The 13,713-nt window shown below is 43.7% G+C and overlaps 2 pseudogenes; one reads left to right on the top strand and one right to left on the bottom strand.

Moving 5' to 3' along the window:
• Positions 1-1,773: 1,773 nt before the first annotated feature.
• LOC147988330 (glutenin, low molecular weight subunit PTDUCD1-like) lies at positions 1,774-10,525 on the top strand (annotated as a pseudogene).
• Positions 10,526-12,695: 2,170 nt separating this feature from the next.
• Positions 12,696-13,219, bottom strand: LOC147988331 (uncharacterized; annotated as a pseudogene).
• Positions 13,220-13,713: the final 494 nt, after the last annotated feature.

Below are 13,713 nucleotides of genomic sequence, written 5' to 3' on the forward strand. Positions count from 1 at the left end.
TTTTGCCCGAAGGAGGTTCTGCAGTGAAAAAATTGTTATTATTTTGTGCCGTCATACAAGTAAATACCGACGATCTGGTAATGGAGGGATAGATAGTTATAGGTCCAAGAGAGGGGAAGGAGATGCGAGCAAGACTTATATACATTCTTGCTTCCTTTGAAATACAATTCTGCTCTAGCTTCACTAAGAAACAACATAAGCTTGTTAATTAGTCCTAAGTCAACCACTTGAGATGTTGGCGGATGCTCTAATCCATGTACTTTGTTTATTTATTTCCCCTTCATGATGCAGCTCTTCAGTAGATTATTCACTGGTGTCCTAGTTGCATGTAGTATCATCTGTTCTGGATTGGATCGAAACATACGACCAAAATAAAATATCCATCATCGATCCCGACAAGGTGGTCTGACCATAACTGCACTAGTATTTTACACACGCCCAGTTTAATGTTGCTTGGGGCAGCCTAAAAGCAACATTTCGGTCAACTGCTTAATGTCTTCAGTTTCTTAACCTGATCGTAACTATTAACTAACTTGCATTTCTTTTCTCCAAAAAGGGGGTTAAACTCCAGGCCTCTGCACTAGTGTGATGCACGGGGCCATTAGTTTTTTGAAAAAGTTAACTAACTTGCATGAGCTGGCATGGCATCTGCACATGCATGTTTTTTCCAGAATTGATAATCTGCACAGTGTCGCATAACACACAGCTTTCGAGAAAGAAACTACTAGAATGCATGTATATGACTTACTGCACAAAACAATCACCGCCCTTCACTTATTCGCAGAAAACAACCGGCATTCAGCAGTGAATTTTCAAATTGCATGGATAGGCCGATAGGTAGCATTTGATGCTGAAATTGATCGGTGGGAGGCGGCTGTCAGCCTAACGTGGCATAAAATTAAAACGGCATTTGAGAAATAGTTAAGGTGGACATAGGGCCCATTCATCGGCGTCTCTCCCTTTAAAATTTTATTTTCTTATATTTTTCAACCATTTAATTTATTTTGCAATTTTTCATGTGCGTTTATCTTATAAATTAGTTAGGAAATAATATATTTTTTCTTCAGTCATGTACAAAATTTTGTCTAGATACCAACTTGTATGGTTTGCATAGATAATAATAATATTTAACAAAGTGGACTAGAGAACATTTTGAACTAGAGATGTGATTGTTTCTCCTTAAATACATGAATATTTTTCATGTATTCTCTATCTATCTAAACAATATTTAGCGGTTGTTGGGAAATTTCATTTGAGTGAATGAGCATTTTAGTAAGAAGAAATTTGTCAGACCAAGGTTACAAGCGCCCACCCATGTCACCATTGACCGACATTGCGGCGACAACACTGACTCGACGCATTGAGAGAAGATGGAGAAGTCCATGGAGCCACCCACACACGGTCATCGGATTTCTCCTTTGACATCTTGATTTCAACTCAGGATGGCCCCTGACTAGTCGGATATATCCCCACGAGAACAAAGGAGCCCTTCCCGGTGCTTCATTTCCTCCCTCTCCGAACCAACAATGGTGTGGAGTCCTGGACCTCTATGAAAACAGCGATACAAGAGAAATGCAGATCGTTCAACTCAGGTAATTATGTGGAAACTAGGAAAAGCCTGGATCTTCACTGTGGAAAGTACTTAGAAATTAGCTTCAGCAACCAACATATATATTTTTACCTTCAGCGGCACTGCTGCAGCATGTTTTTTGTGGGATATTACATCTGCACCTGTTGTCATTGGTATAATCTACTACTACAGCCTTTTTTTCGACAAAGGGTGGATTTTATTGACTCAAATGTAGCATCAAGAGAATACAAACATAACGAGCACATCTACTACTACAGCCTGCTGAAGTACATCTGAGAATGGTCGATCAAAAAGCCAAATTTGGATTGCATCGTCATATGGAACCTTGTACAAAGTTGTTAGGCACAAATCATCAGGTTGGGTAGGAATAAACATGACCTTGAGCGGAAATGTAGTGCAAGTTAGTCAGACCATTCTAGCGGACCCACTACCTGACGCAGCTGCTCTCTGTATCTTGTAATCTCTGTGTAACTGCCAGTACCCCTCTCTTCACATTTGCGGTATGATCACGGTCTGAGGACTGCATCTTTTGGAAAATATACATATATTCAAGTGGGGGAATCGCCCCGCGGTTGACATTTCAAAAACAAGAAGTTGTTTAGAACTGCTGCTGACCCCTGACTATCAACCAAGTCCACCCAAAGGACCTGGAACCAAATCCAGACCAGGTCATCAGGGATGCAGCTAGCAGTAGCAGAGCAGCCATCAAGGAAGCCTAGTATCCAAAAAATTCACAGGATCCTTCCGCAAGGTTCCAAACTGCAGAGTGCAGACAGTTTCTCATCAAAATGAAGCTTTAGGGCCTCTTGCGGAAGAATGATTCAACATGTCGCATACACCTGCCCAGCAACCAGCACTGCCGAGGTACCATCAGTACTGAAACAGATAAATCACAGTTTCAAATAGTAATATATTGAAACAGCTCATGGCATTTATCAAATCTATATCAGGAAAGCAAGACTACATGGCATGGCACCAAAAAACACTCTGGAGTCCCAGGTGACCACATAACTAGTCTTTCTTTAGTTTCTTCCTCACCTGTATCATCCAAATTCAACAAGTGAACCAAAGCTGGTCATTGTCCATTGACATTTACCAAAGTGAATCAAGAACTGTATCATCCAAATCCAACAAGTGCCAGTCTGAACACCAACTGGCTGACATGAACAACACACCTGCTGCTCCTGCTGCTTAACCACAAGTGTCCTTCAGATTGTTCCACTGCATCTGACGATAACCTCTCCTATGAGATACATATAATGTGAGATTTCAGTTTAGATTCAATAGGGAACAGGCTCGTCACGGGGGCGCCACGAGGGCCTCCCACCTACAAGGAAGCATGGATTTTGCAAGAAATTGTATGCAGCTGTCGCTCATATATGTACATCTCAGCGACAGATTTTGTACAGAACAACAGAATGACCTCATACTGTGCCAGTGTGCAGTATAACATCTACTACTATCTCCGGCAGCCATCAGATCTACTGATCTAGTACTATCTCCACCTAATCTACTTCTCAACGCACTGGAATTTTATGCAAGGTTTGTCTGTACTAATTCACCACTGCTACCCTACCACGAAGAAGTAGCGATTTCTCCACCAATCCAGCTAGCAATCAGATCAAACACTAGGCAAAGAAATTCCTCTCTGAAACTATATATCCATACAAGTACCATTCACTCCAAGATCGAGCACTAGCCGGCGGACAGAGATTTGATGAATAACCTGCTAGTTGCAACTGCAGGACCTCTGACCTGCCCTGCCGGAGGCTCCCCACGATGGATGGCGGACTAGCGTGCCAGCCAGTGTAATTGTAGACGGACAAAGTTGCAACGGAGGGCCCATCGCGACACACGGCGACCTCCATAGCTGGGATCATATGTATTTTCAAATTTGAATTAAATATGTAGTGTCACCATTCCAGATTTTTGGTACATATGAGCAAAAATAAATTTATTCACGGGCCATTCAACACTTCTCAGCTCATCGGATATTGGCTCAGATCGAGTGCACATATCATTAACATATTTTGAACCAAATTTATAATCATAAAATCCTCTGGTTTTATTCAAACAAGCGGCGGAGATGCCCCATCCTCCTAGCATTGTTTTTCTTTATCATGTAGGATCTCTTCATTCAGCCTTTAATAGATTAATAACAAAAAAAACATAAGTATGGCCTAGATAAGATGCTTCAAAATAGCTGGGCACAAACAAGTTGCCATGAAAAGATAGAACTTTTTTTGCGGGGAACAATCTAGACCTTCCTAAAATCCAACAAATAAAATATGCTCGCTGTCCATGATCTAGGAGGGTATCTACGAATAGGTACTTAGGGTTTGTTCATGAAAAATATTAAAATGTTTGGCAATTTTCCTTTTGGGTAGACAAAGTACCTCGAAATATGTAAATTCATTCTTATACACCTGAACAAGCACCATAGTAAACCAAATTATGTTGCCCTCAAAGTATAACAAACATATTATATTTTTGAATAGGTTATCTGTGTATATGGTCTACACAATTCAAATAAGTATCAACCTCGTGCCCAAAAGATTTAGTAAAAGGTACCTGGTGGTCCCAATGAAATATTTACATGACATTACAAACTTAGTCCACCAAAAGAATGATCCGATCCAGATAAATCCTTCTTCACACATAGGTCGAACTGATGATGACGTATCTAGAGTTAGGACCGGATATATGCTAGTAACTTGTAAGTAACTACCATCCTTTTACATGTAAAGGGAATTCTATGAGTCATGCCATGCTCTATACCTGTTAGTTCAGCTTATCATCTTAGGGAGCAATACAAAGCTAGTTTTATAAAAAAGCAACCGAGTCTAGACAAACCCTCCACATATAAGGCTTTAATAATCGAGCATATCTTAACAGCCCACACACGATTGCAACTTAGTTCTACACAAGTTTTGCCTTTTCTTGTTTATGGTTGACAGCCTATACAAGGTTCCAAACTCGGTTGCAAAAGTGATACTATCCTAATAAGTGTGTGACATGTAAAGTGAATAAGGTGAGTCATATATACCACACATCAGGATTTCTATACTTTGTGTGTGATCATATGCACAACTAAAAAGCAACTTTGATGATCAATCCAAAAGTACACTTGTAGCTAGTGCAACCTAACACAATGTACCAAAAAATCATTTCTGGTGCATCCAAACAGAATTATTAAAGTTGATGCAAAGAAGGAAAGAGGTGGTGCCCGGACTACTACAAATAGACATGAAGTATAAAGATCATCACAAGCACAAGCATCAAAACCAAGCAAAACTAGTTAGCACCAATCCATCATGAAGACCTTCCTCGTCTTTGCCCTCCTCGCCGTTGTGGCGACAAGTACCATTGCGCAGATGGAGACTAGCTGCATCCCTGGTTTGGAGAGACCATGGCAGCAGCAACCATTACCACCACAACAGACATTATTTCCACAACAACAACTGTTGGATAATCCAAACAATCTCTAGTAGTATACGTGTTGGATGTCTAGTAGTAGTCCGAGTACTAGTAAGTTTAGGTAGCTAAATTTGGTACGGTGCAATCAGCGTTGCCGGGTTTTAGATTAGGAAAGTAAATCAAGTGAGTCCGGTTAGGACTTTGTGTCCGTATCACATTAGTTTTGGAGTCAGGTCGTGCACCTATATATATGCACCACCTTGCGTCGTTTGTAATCACCAGAAAAACGAAAAGCAATAAAGAGATATTACGAGGCACGACACGTGCCTCTGGCTAACTTCGAGTTGCTGCGTTCGTGTGCCTGTTCTGGTCCCGGTGTTTGCGTGAGCGCCGGCGAAATATCAAGTGCTACAGCTAGTTGGTATACGTCAAGACGAGTTGCGCGTACACGACCCGTCGAGCTGCAGCGTGATCGTGTGTTTGATCCTTGGGAAATTTCAACAATTGATATCAGAGCAAGGTGTGAAGGCTTCGCCGTCAAGTTACGTCACGGCGGAGTTGAAGGATTCTTCGTCGCCGTCAAGTTGTGTCATGGACGACGGAAAATCGAAGAGGATCATGTCGACTTCGAAGGCGAGTGGTGGTGGTGTGACCATCCAGTTCCCCATGCTTGAAGGTGGCAATTATGGGGTGTGGGCTGCAAAGATGAAGATCTTCATGCGTGCACGTGGAGTCTGGGCAGCGGTGGAAGGTGATGGTGCGGTCGAGGAGATAAAGGACCAAGAAGCTTTCGCCGCCATAGCCCAAGCTGTGCCTGATGCCGTTTTCATGACCATATCGGAGAAAGAGACGGCAAAGGAAGCTTGGGAAGCTCTCAAGGAGATGCATGCTGGAGATGATCGTGTCAAGAAGGCTCGTGTTCAAGCTCTAAGGAGGGAGTTCGAGAGGATGTGCATGAAAGAATCAGAAGGGGTTGGTGAATTTGCGTGGAAGCTAACCTCCCTGGTTAATGAGATGCGGGCTCTCGGATCAAAGATGGAGGACATCGTAGTTGTGGAGAAGTTACTTCGAGCCGTTCCCGATAAGTTTTTACCGATCGTTGGCACCATAGAGCAGTGGGGCGATGTGACAAAGATGTCGGTGATGGAGGTGATCGGGAGGCTGAAGACCTATGAGTTGACGTTGAAGGGGCGTGAACGCGACCAAGAAGAAGAGCAGTTGATGTTCTCGCGTAGTAGGGAGAAAGTGAAGGAAATATGCCCTAGAGGCAATAATAAAGTTATTATTTATTTCCTTATATCATGATAAATGTTTATTATTCATGCTAGAATTGTATTAACCGGAAACATAATACATGTGTGAATACATAGACAAACAGAGTGTCACTAGTATGCCTCTACTTGACTAGCTCGTTAATCAAAGATGGTTATGTTTCCTAACCATGGACAAAGAGTTGTTATTTGATTAACGGGATCACATCATTAGGTGAATGATCTGATTGACATGACCCATTCCATTAGCTTAGCACCCGATCGTTTAGTATGTTGTTATTGCTTTCTTCATGACTTATACATGTTCCTATGACTATGAGATTATGCAACTCCCGTTTGCCGGAGGAACACTTTGTGTGCTACCAAACGTCACAACGTAACTGGGTGATTATAAAGGTGCTCTACAGGTGTGTCCAAAGGTACATGTTGGGTTGGCGTATTTCGATATTAGGATTTGTCACTCCGATTGTCGGAGAGGTATCTCTGGGCCCTCTCGGTAATGCACATCACATAAAGCCTTGCAAGCATTACAGCTAATGAGTTAGTTGTGAGATGATGTATTACGGAACGAGTAAAGAGACTTGCCGGTAACGAGATTGAACTAGGTATTGGAATACCGACGATCGAATCTCGGGCAAGTAACATACCGATGACAAAGGGAACAACGTATGTTGTTATGCGGTCTGACCGATAAAGATCTTCGTAGAATATGTAGGAGCCAATATGAGCATCCAGGTTCCGCTATTGGTTATTGATCGGAGACATGTCTCGGTCATGTCTACATTGTTCTCGAACCCGTAGGGTCCGCACGCTTAAGGTTACGATGACAGTTATATTATGAGTTTATGCATTTTGATGTACCGAAGTTTGTTCGGAGTCCCGGATGTGATCACGGACATGACAAGGAGTCTCGAAATGGTCGAGACATAAAGATTGATATATTGGAAGCCTATGTTTGGATATCGGAAGTGTTCCGGGTGAAATCGAGATTTTACCGGAGTACCGGGAGGTTACCGGAACCCCCCGGGAGCTAGATGGGCCATAGTGGGCCTTAGTGGAAAAGAGAAGGGGCTGCCCAAAGTGGGCTGCACGCCCCTCCCCTCCCTTGGTCTGAATAGGACAAGGAGAGGGAGCCGGCCACCCTCTCTCTCTTCCCCCCTCCGCGAATCCTATTCCAACTAGGATTGGGGGGGGGGGGGGATCCTACTCCCAGAGGGAGTAGGACTCTCCTGGCGCGCCTCTCCTAGGCCGGCCGCACCCCCCCTTTAGTACTTTATATACGGAGGCAGGGGCACCTCAGAAAGACACAAGTTGATCCACGTGATCTTATTCTTAGCCGTGTGCGGTGCCCCCTTCCACCATAGTCCTCGATAATATTGTAACGGAGTTTAGGCGAAGCCCTGCTGCAGTAGTACATCAAGATCGTCACCACGCCGTCGTGCTGACGGAACTCTTCCCCGACACTTTGCTGGATCGGAGTCCGGGGATCGTCATCGAGCTCAACGTGTGCTAGAACTCAAAGGTGCCGTAGTTTCGGTGCTTGATCGGTCGGGCCGTGAAGACGTACGACTACATCAACCAAACGCTTCCGTTGCGATCTATAAGGTACATAGATCATACTCTCCCCTCTCGTTGCTATGCATCACTATGATCTTGCGTGAGCGTAGGAAATTTTTTGAAATTACTATGAAACCCAACAGAAAGATAAGCAGAAGTACCGGAAGTTCGACAAATCTAAAGTCCGTTGCTACAATTGTCAGGACCATGGACACTATTCGCGAGAATGTCCTAATCCGCGGAAGGAGGAAAAGAAGGAGCACGGGACTCTACAACTAGCTGGAGTGGGCATGGATGATGACCCGAGATTGCTTTAAGGAAGAAGCGGCGGTTGAAAAAAAACAAAAAAAGAGTCGTGTCTTTAGTTTTGTTTGTGTCTGAGTCGTCCGTGTGTCTCGGCGAGAAGACGAAGGCCAGCGTGAAGATGGATGCGCACCGGTTAAGTTGAGTTCCTGCATGAGAGGCTATGTGTTTAGTCTACATGTAGCATGCTAAGATGTGACGGCGTGGACTGGTAATCCAGACGATGTGTTGGTTCAGAGTCTACGAGTCGAATGTTTGAATTAGGGGGTGATTGTTGGATAATCCAAACAATCTCTAGTAGTATACGTGTTGGATGTCTAGTAGTAGTCCGAGTACTAGTAAGTTTAGGTAGCTAAATTTGGTACGGTGCAATCAGCGTTGCCGGGTTTTAGATTAGGAAAGTAAATCAAATGAGTCCTGTTAGGACTTTGTGTCCGTATCATATTAGTTTTGGAGTCAGGTCGTGCACCTATATATATGCACCACCTTGCGTCGTTTGTAATCACCAGAAAAACGAAAAGCAATAAAGAGATATTACGAGGCACGACACGTGCCTCTGGCTAACTTCGAGTTGCTACGTTCGTGTGCGTGTGTTCTGGTCCCGGTGTTTGCGTGAGCGTCGGCGAAATATCAAGTGCTATAGCTAGTTCGTATACGTCAAGACGAGTTACGCGTACACGATCCGTCGAGCTGCAGCGTGATCGTGTGTTTGATCCTTGGGAAATTTCAACAACAACCATTTCCACAACAAGAACCACTATTTTCACAACAACAACCATCATTTTCGCAGCAACAACCACCATTTTCGCATCAACAACCAATTCTACCGCAGCCACCATTTTCACAGCAACAACAACCAGTTCTACCGCAACAATCACCATTTTCGCAGCAACAACAACTAGTTTTACCTCCACAACAACAACACCAACAGCTTCTGCAACAACAAATCCCTATTGTTCAGCGAGAGAAGTGCATATTACACCCCTCAACTCTAGCCCTAGTCTAATATACACCCCCCAACTCCAATACCATCTAGTTTACACCCCCCAACTCTCAAAACCGGCCAGAATTCAACCCTCCCCTCCTCGTTGACCGGTTTTGACCCAGTTGACCAGTTTTGACCGGTTGACTGGATGAACAGTAACTAAATAAAAAAACACTTTTTCAACGAGTGAACAGTAAATTCGAAGGAAAAAAGTTGGAAATAAAATTCAACAAACAATTTCGATTTTTTACTGGGTGAATAGTAAATTCAATAAATTACTATTTTTTTCAAAAAGATCTGAATTCTTTTTGCATGGACGATTTTTAGTGCGTGATGTCCATGCCAATTTTCAGCTTGTTTGGATATTTGAGTGGTATTTTAAGAAAAAAATATTGGCCCGAACTGTACACGAACAGTTAACTATTTCACAAACATCACATTTGTCTTTTTTGCTGAGAACTATTCAGATGTTCGAACAAACTAAAAATTGGAACGAACATCACGCACTCAAACATCATCCATGCAAAAATAATTCATAATTTTTTTATTTTATTTTTCGGAATTACTGTTCACATGAACAAAAAAATAATTTTTAAAAATAAAATTATTTTTTAAAATTGTATTTTTTTCTGAATTTACTGTTCATTCGGTGAAAGAATGTGTTTAAAAAAACTAGTTACTGTTCACCCAGTCAACAGGTCAAAACTGGTCAACTGGGTCAAAACCGGTCAACAAGGAGGGGAGGGTTGAATTCTGGCCGGTTTTGAGAGTTGGGGGTGTAAACTAGATGGTATTGGAGTTGAGGGGTGTATATTAGACTAGGGCTAGAGTTGAGGGGTGTAATATGCACTTCTCTCTTGTTCAGCCATCCGTTTTGCAGCAGCTAAACCCATGCAAGGTATTCCTCCAGTAGCAGTGCAGCCCTATAGCAATGCCACAATGTCTTGCTAGGTCGCAAATGTGGCAGCAGAGTAGTTGCCATGTGATGCAGCAACAATGTTGCCAGCAGTTGCCGCAAATCCCCGAACAATCCCGCTATGATGCAATCCGTGCCATCACCTACTCTATCATCCTACAAGAACAACAACAGGGTTTTGTCCAAGCTCGGCAGCAACAACCCCAACAGTTGGGTCAAGGTGTCTCCCAATCCCAACAACAGTCGCAGCAGCAGCTCGGACAATGTTCTTTCCAACAACCTCAGCAGCAACTGGGTCAATAGCCTCAACAACAACAGGTACTACAGGGTACCTTTTTGCAGCCACACCAGATAGCTCACCTTGAGGTGATGACTTCCATTGCACTTCATACCTGCCAACCATGTGCAGTGTCAATGTGCCATTGTACAGCTCCACCACTAGTGTGCCATTCAGTGTTGGCACCGGAGTTGGTGCCTACTTATAAGAAAAGTTGTCTAATAATATATAGTTGGACCACCGTTGTCTAGTCGGTGGACATGTCGAGGAAACGGTGACAAATAAAGTGTCACGCAATGTCATGTGTGATCCGCACAAAGTAGTAATTAAATTCTGGAATAACAAATAAAGTGTTCTTTAGACAATGTTCATATCGGCGTTGTGTGGACGTCGATCTGACTACTATGCTTGCAAGTTCATAAGTTTGTCTTGCCTGCGGGCAGAAAATAGGATTTGGCCTTGTGGCCAGGACACCTAACACCACCCAACCCCCCTAAAAAACTAACACCACCAACGCTTTATGTTGGGCCCTGATCACTCGCTCTAGGCCGTGGGCCTCTATTCCAACCCCAACCATCATTTCCCTGAAAGGAAGATAAAATAAACATTCACTCTTCTCGAATGCTGACAATAGAGAGATGGGCGAACCCCATATCTTTGCATGTCATGTAGATTGTGATCTCTATATATATTACTTTTATGTGTTCTTGGCGATGATGGCTTGACGGTGGAGGCGACGTTGTGTTGAGTGATGATGGCCCCCGGGCTCCATTTTCGTCCTGGCGAGGCATTCACATCGCACGTCGGGGGAGTTACTGGTGTTTTGGTTTCTCCCATTTTTGTCACACTCATACCTGATGGTGTGTCGTGCTTGATGGCCGTGGGTCGTGGGCCAAACCAGAATAGGCTTGTGCCATGACGCGAAGGCTATAAGAGAAGAGCAATACCGACCTAAAGAAGGAATAATCAACTACAACTTACTTCAAGTTCCGGATGATCCCATTTAGTCAAGTGCAAAAACTACAACTTACTTCATAGTTCAACTTGCATAATCTCTTACTACTACTGACTAGATCAACTTGCATCATCACTTCTTCCATCCGTCTGTAAAACAATGCATGTCAAAGAAATTTGTCATATTTTTGCATGCTAAAGAAAATTGACACAATATAATTCAAACAATTTTTCATAAAATGTGTCTAATACCACAATATACTTCACACTAATTTTTTTCAAATGTTGTAACACAAAAGAATTCAAACTATTTTTAACGTGTCTAATAACACAATATAATTCAAACTATTAAAAAATGTGTATAATAACACAATGTAATTCAAACTATCTTATTAAAAATGTGTCTAATAACACAATATCATTCAAACTTATTTTTTAAGTGTGTCTAATAACACAATATCATTCAAACTACCTGCCTACGAGCCGCCTCCTCCTCCTCCTCCACAAAAAAGCTAGGGTTGCTGCCTCCCGCCGGCACCGCCGCAGGTCTGCCTTCTCTCCAGTGGCCGTAGGGCCATGGGGGCGTGGTGGATCTTGGCAAGGGCTGGCAGGAGGGCTCCGTTTTTAGTCATTTCTTTCAGTATTGCTAGGGTTTATGTCCTGCTCAGGAAGACGAGACGGTGGCGGCTCCCTGAAGATGGAATAAAGGTCTCCCCGCCTAGCCCCTGTTCCGGCGGTGCGTCTAGCACCGTTGGTGGGCATGTGGACGTGTGTCTCCGGTGAATCTGTCTTTGGTGGATTTGCTCGGATCTCGTCGTTGTTCGTCTATGTTCGTGTATCTTCGGATTTGATCTTTCTGATCTACGTTATTCTTCATCTGCGAAGGTTGCTGTTCTAGTGCGCTGGTCCTACGGGGCCTTAGCACGACGACTTCCCGACTGTCTACTACAACAAGTTGTGTCCAACTCTGGCGATGGAGGGACGATGACGGCGGCGCGCCTTCAGCTCGCTTCAGTGTTGGTAGTCGTCGCTAGGTGGTCTACGGATCTGGATGTAATTTTTATTATTTCTGGTATTTGTTGTACTACCATGATTGAAAATGAATAGATCAGAAATTTTCTCAAATAATAATAATAATAACACAATATCATTCAACCTCTATTTTTTAATGTCTAATAACACAATATCATTCAAACTATTTTTTAAAATGTGTCTAATAAGTACTAACACAATATTATTCAAACAATTTCTTTTTTAAAATGTGTATCGTAACACAATATCATTCAAACTATTTTTTAAATGTGCCTAATAACACAATATCATTCAAACTATTGTTTTAGTACTCATTCATGCTTACTAAGCCCTAATACAAATTTTCTACCTAGCTACAATAAGATAGAGATTGGTTATACCTCTATGACACGTCAATGGAGCATGCAATCCTCGGGGAGCATCGGGGGAAGCGGGGAGAGCGGCACGGTAGGGTCATGTCATTTAGCTTTGCATGCATCCTCCTCCTACACAGGTTGGCTGACGAGGCACCGAGCAGCGCATCCAGAGCCGCAGGGGCATGACAAGATGCGTCCAGAGCCACATCACCATGATCAACGCCGTGGCCCTGGCCGCCCTCGCCCGCGCCCTGCCCAGCGCCATGAGCCCCATCATTGGCATGCCTTGATTTGTATGCCCTCCAGCGGTACCTTTGCACCGGATCGTCGCTATCCGCCTCCACCATGGCCCTATAGAGGTACTCCACTGGAAGAGAGTTGTTCGGGCGCATACGGACCTTCTCTTCGTTAGTGAGACAATCGGCGATGCCAACCGCCTCCTCGTAGAGCATCGGCAGGTCAGTGAACCACGACCATATCTCGCGCAGAGGGGAGAGTTTCACCAGATCGCTGGCAGCGACATGAACGAGGAGTTGCGCCAGCGGAGGAGTGATCTCCATTGCGGATTGGAGATTGGAAGGCGACGACTGCAGATCAATTGGCGAGGGTGCGAAGGGTGGCGGATTTGGGCGAGCTTGGAGTGATGGACTGGAGGCGGCTGGCTTACTGAATAAGGTTGTATCACTTTGACTACTCCGCACGGGAGGATGACAAGTGGGTTTGGAAACCGGGTGGCAGGGCGCTTGGACTGGGGGAGCACGGATTGTTTCAGCAAAAAGCAAGGGGGTTATCCGCAAAAGCGAGGGGTTATGTATTCGCATGTGTAAAAATTGTATTGTAGTGTCTCTCGAATTGCGTGACCAAATTAATCATAGTGCGTCAGAGAATTTCAAGGACAAAACGTGTAATTTTCTCCATGAATTCTAGTTTTGCCCTCCAAGGGCTGGACCAAAGCAGACCGAAGTGGCAGTAGCACCATCCCTCCCTTCCATCTGGCAAGGGCAAAACCGGAATATGACTTACGAGATCGATGGAAAGGAGATGAAAGATGAGA

Source organism: Triticum urartu, chromosome 1A (assembly GCF_056163025.1).
Source record: "Triticum urartu cultivar PI428250 chromosome 1A, HENAU_Tu73, whole genome shotgun sequence".
Lineage (NCBI taxonomy): Eukaryota > Viridiplantae > Streptophyta > Magnoliopsida > Poales > Poaceae > Triticum > Triticum urartu.